Raw genomic sequence first — 6,012 nt, 5'->3', positions numbered from 1 at the left:
TTATTGATAAATTAAACAATCCCAAAAGATCTTGATACCTATTATGACACAAAGAAACACATCTAAGAGAACATGTTTGTCCTGTAACATAATCTTCACAGCCCTACTGGTGCACACAGCTAGTGGTAAGCCTGAGAAGGCCAATAAACAAGTGCTAAGATATCATGAGAAATACAGGTACAGGGTGTGCTGCTTGGCCTTCAAACATCCCTGAGGAGAGCCAAATCAATCTACAAGCAACAGTATAGGTGTGGATGGAGAGCACTAGCTCCTATAACACTCTTGGTTTTAATTGAGGTTCCTGAGTTGGCCTAGGGCTAGCTGCAGTCTGTGAGAATTCAGCATCTTCACTGCTTGCTTTTATGAACAATCAAGTCCATCAAAGGCAGAACCTTGAAAAGAGAAAATAATATTCCCACTGAAACTCTACCAGTCCTGAGTCCATACACTCAATAACTATCTTTTTGGGGGGATCTTCATACATATGTCTTGTCTGTTTTTTAAATTGTTTGAGGTTATCTTTAGCCTCCAGGGAACCTAAATTAGGCAAGAACTATAAACACCCTGACACTAAAAAGAGTTCTTTTAAAAATCTCTAAGACTAAACAATGAGAGAACTGCCCAAAACAATTCATAGTGAATCATTTAACTGGGTTCCCAATATTAAGAACTGCCTAATTAACTAGCTATTCCCACTTGTGAATGAACAAACAACTTCAACATTTAAAGAGGCAGCACAAGGAATACAGACTGGGAGAAAAAGTGTGCCCTAAATTCCTGTGGCTGATAAAGTTACTAACTAAAAGGTGAGCATGGACGGTAAGTGGCATCCAGGTATATAATGCATTTCATGACTCTTGCTAGAGTGCTCATTCCATATTCAGTGCTTATTCAATATTTAGTTGTGAATATTCTCCTAGTACAGTTTCCATAGTCCTTCCTTGCAACCTGTCATTCCTGGGCTACTCTGGTGTGATAGGTTGACCCTGGATGGACACCAGGTGCCCACCAAAGCCACTCTATCACTCCCCCTCCTCAACTCAACAGGGGAGAGAAAATATAACAAAAGGCTCGTGGGTTGAGATAAGGACAGTTTAATAAAGCGAAAGCAGAGGTCGCATGTGAAAGCAAAGGAAAACAAAAGATTTTATTCTCTACTTCCCATAAGCAGGCGATGTCTGCCCACTTCCTGGGAAGCAGGGCTTCAGTACTCATAGCGGTTGCTCCAGAAGACAAACATAAATAACAAATGCCCCCACTTCCATCTCCCTTTACTTAGCTTTTATAGCTGAGCTGTTGTCATATGGTATGGAATATCTGTTTGGTCAGTTTGGGTCAGCTGTCCTGCCTATGTTCTCTCCCAAGATCTTGCCCAGTCCCAGCTTGCTGGTGAGGGACGGGGGGAATGTTGAAGAAACAGCCTTAATGCTGTGCCAGCACTGTTCAGCAGTAGCCAAAACACTGGTGTGTTATCAACACCTTTCTAGCTACCAATACAGAGCACAGCACTACAAGGGCTGCTATAGGGAGAATTAACTCTAGCTCAGCCAGACCCAATACAAACAACACTTCTGTGAAATTACTGAGGGTCTTCAATCAAGGTGTTCTGAAAGTAAAATAAACCCATGTTTTCATTAATCAGGTGTAAGCAATTTGCTTCACATTACCTAGAAATATAGGACGGCTTCCCCAGGTAAAAATCAGCTGCCATAATGAAGAAACCATGAATCCTTTTCCTGCTCTCTCCTCTCTCCTTTACCTGCCACCTCCCAGCATCTTCAAGGTTTTACAAAGAAAATCATTAGTATACAATGTTGTGTTCTGAATGAGGCAGAAACCTTACTATAAAAAAAGTGTTTATTATCATGTCTCTGGTACTGAAGTGCATCTAACCAAAGGGAATGAATTGCATAAACAACTTTTTAATCGCCTCACTCCCCATTTGCTTATTGACTGCCAGGCCTCTTCAAGTGTTTGCACCTAGAGCAGCCATTGCTTGCAGCATTTCAAAGTTACAATCATAGGTGAGGTTCTGATCATCTCTCATAGGGGTGCTCTCACTGTGGACACAGAATTTAGCTGCAAATTTCTAGGCAGAATCTGTAGAAGAGAAGAGATGTAAATGTGTTTCCAAAGACTTGCTCATTAAACCAAATATTAACTTCTTCCTCTAAAGCAGGATGGCATTTAAAACAACTAAACAAACTACATTTTCGCTATTCTCATTCTCAAAAAAACAGAGCCATTTAGGACAGTGTATTCAAAACCAGTATTTGCATCAAGCTGACATTCAACATGGGAATTGTTTGGGCCATGTCATTAAGTCTGGCAACTGAAAAACTGGATCTTTTAAAGGAATTGACCTTTAAATAATATATGGTTCTCAACCTTAACTGTTGTGGAGCTGCTACAATTGGCAGTCTAATGAGGCCTACCAACAATAGCTGGAGTGCTAACATTTAATGTAAAGTAGTAACAGTTAATTCTCTTCCTTGCTTTCTATGTCACTATGCTTTAAACTGTTACCACTCCAACAGAGCATTGAATATAAAAAAATAAGCAAACTTGAACACTAAGCATTTGGAAGAAGGTGAAATAGGAATCTGAGACATGAAGCCCATGTATCCCATGCACACTACTGCAAAAGGTCAATTTGTTTCTAGGCTACCTGTACCAGCCTTTACGTAAGAAGACTGATGATTTGATGAGCAGTAACATGCTGCTGTCTACAAATTATTGCTACTCCAAAGGGTGACGCCATACTTTTTATCTCACTTTTTAACAATTACACAGAGGGAGAGAGCTTTCCTGGAGTGGTTTCCACTATATTTGGATAATTTTTGAGTTTTGAGGCAATTTTTTAAATGCTATCATCTAGTGATTTCTTTCCATCTCTAGGGAACTTTACCTTAATATGCCCTTCTAGAGAGATCATTTGGATAAAGTAAAAAATACAGACAGCAAGTTGGCTAGAAAAGGTTTTTTAAAGGGCTGGAAATTCAAGCCAGGACCTATACCTAGGCCCTGTCAGGATGCAGATTTACTGAGTGTTGCTCAAACATGCATACAGCAGTTCCAGTGATGAAAGTCCAGCCAGTAGCACCTGTGGGAACTGCTCACTTGGTAAGAGAGGCACACAGCTGCTGAGAAGCAAAATATGGCTGTAGGGGATAATGAAAGAGGAAGAGTTGGTCAGAAGGATGTACTGCTTTCTATGGCATGGGGTTTACTGAGCATTTAGCAAGTAAGCTAAACTCCAGTCACAAGCTGAGTTCCTCAGCTCTGATCTGATGGTTTTAATCTGTAAAAAGGTTCAGCACAGTGTAAAGGGATCCTAGTACATGTTGTTCCAGTCAGAGAAAGATTTCTGTAGTAGAGCTGCCTGATGTCCTATTAAAACACCATAGCAGACCATGTTAGGGCTAGGCTTGGAAAAAAAGCTTGTTTCCTAGGCAGAAACTCCATGCTTACAAAGGAGTGCTAGAACGCTCACAGAGGAGTAAGCTGTTCTCCAGGAGGTATTTTTGATCTCCTCAAAACTGAGAAGGTAAAAAAAAAAAGGGAGAGGGGAGTCTCAAAGTAACTGTGAATAACCCCATAGTGTTTGCCTGAGATTGATCAGCATGTGTGTCAGCTTTATTAGCAGAAGTCACTGCACTGCTTGACCCAAGCGGCAGTTGCCTTTCTACAGAGCAGCCATGGCTGCAATGCCAGCCTTTGCTCTAAGTCAGGATGGATCTGGGCATCCCCCCCACCTGAAACACAAAGTCACGAATTTAATGCCTGAACTGAGGCGTGTCAGGGAGGCAGCGTGATACATATCAGTTTCATAGGCACTAATCATCTTCCTCCACACCTCTAGCCCAGGGAGAACTCCTTCCACTTAATATCTCTCTACCATAACAATTTATAAAACACCATCAAGAGATGAAGCTCAGCAAACACCAGAAAGCTATTATGAGGGAATTGTAATGCACTAAATGTAGCTCAGGATTGCAAGGCTCTTAAATGACAGTAGCATTTGTTTTGGGACATTTGCCTGGAAATGTTAGAAGATCTTTTAATAAATGTACTAAATAAGATGCATAATTTAGCTTCTTCTCAGCAGAACGCTGGCTGGCTGCCAGATCCAGTCGCAGGCTTGACTCAACGTCAGGGCTACCCACTGGCCCAGTACAAATAGACTCATTAAAAAATGGTTGCTGCTGTGTGCTCAGGCTCTATTTCTCCCACTAATGGCTCAGTTTACACCTCCCCTTCTTGAACAAATAGAAGAGCAGCCTCCAGAGAGGACAATATTCTCCTGTCCACACATTCCACACAGATGAATGCAGGCAACATGCTGGGAGGTAAAGGAAAGCAGAGGAGAAATGGCTGCCCCCATGCAGGAAAGGTAAGACATTCAAGCTAGTTGTATCACATAACATGGATGCTAAGTAACCATGTTATTTATTAATTGTAACAGCGAAAGATCGCAGCCCAGACCAAGTCTCCATTTCCATTGTGCTAGACATACTCAGAGACAGATCCATAGGCAGAGCCTGATATCTGAACAAACAGCACAGACAAAGCTGGGAGAAGAAAATATTGCTGAAGGAGGAAGCTACCCAGGGACAGCACTCACATGCCTCTATTTTCAAATCCCATTAAGCCTTGTTCCTTTTCTGGATTCAGGTGGGTTTGTGACTATTGCCAAACCTAACAGAGCTTCTCAGCAGTTCATCTTTTTCAGATTTGCTTTCTGGGTTTTAGTGAAAACAGTGGTATAGGTAAAACTGGCTTTTTGACTCATTTGCATTAGGGGAGCAAGGAAATGCCACTTTATATTCTATCTGGACCTCTGGCAATATCTAATACACTACTGTGTTTCTTTGACTTAAAGGTTTTTTTGTTCCAAGAGTTGACAAAAGGCTGATCATTGCACTGGAGAGCACAACATCAGAGAATGCTAGCAACATACATTATCAGAAGTTGCATACAACACACAGTAGTTTAAAAGTGGATGTAAACGCAAAGGCTTGAAGTCTCAAAACACCTCTGTCTCCTCACCAAAACTGAAAACTTGTAACAGCCCAGAATGATGTTTCTATTAACACTACAAGCATTGGTAACTCCTGAAATGGCCTTAAAACAAGCAAATTCAAAACTCAGGCTAAGAGAAATTAAAAGCAGTCTCCAAGCTTACACACTGTCAAGACCAATGTGCTGCTATCAGTTACTGTTTATTATTTGTGGGAGTCATGTTCAGGTACTGGATAAATGAAGGCACTGCACATCCACCTAGCAAAGTAAAGTACTGTTGCCACATTGAACTCAGTGGTTGTATTCCACAAGACTAGATCATGTCTCTATCCATGAAGCCAGAAACAGTCGCCATCCCACCCACCTCCAGCCCAGCAAATAGTGCCTTCTTTCCTCCACAGTGTCTCACCATCAGAAGCACCTGCTGTGTCTTCCAACATTGCTGCATCCTGGAGTAGCCTGTATCCCCACACTCCCTCCACTAGACTAGTTCAAAGAAAAGGCAGGCACATGAAATAAAAAAATATGTTTTATTTTTGAGAAGAGGAGCATAATAGGCATCTCTTCTCAGGTAAGAATTCTGAAGCAGAAACCCAGATACCCAGCCCTCACCTTTCAGGCACACCCTTACATTAAGTGTTTCCTACTTACTCGCTCTGGACTATGGTCCATCATCCAGACTGTGCTCTGAGGTGCCTAATATTCTTCAAGACCCTGCAAAGAATCCAGGCACCCAAACCAAGCTTCTGTCAGAGTCCACAGTACTTGAAGGTTCTAGGTGTTATCTCTGGAGTGACACCTAGAATCAGTGACAGAACAAAGGTACTTCTTGATACTTAAGCCCTCTTGCTCTGCTCAAGCCTGCAGTGATATTCCAGCATGCTGAATTTCAGAACTGGAGTCTTTGAATCTATCTTACAAAATTTGAAAAGCACTACAGCTTAAATCTAGTATACCTGAATCACCACCCTATTAATTCTCCTCTGAGAG

This window comes from Accipiter gentilis, chromosome 25 (genome assembly GCF_929443795.1).
Source record: "Accipiter gentilis chromosome 25, bAccGen1.1, whole genome shotgun sequence".
NCBI classification, from domain to species: domain Eukaryota; kingdom Metazoa; phylum Chordata; class Aves; order Accipitriformes; family Accipitridae; genus Astur; species Astur gentilis.
Note: the sequence above shows the minus strand (reverse complement) of the source record.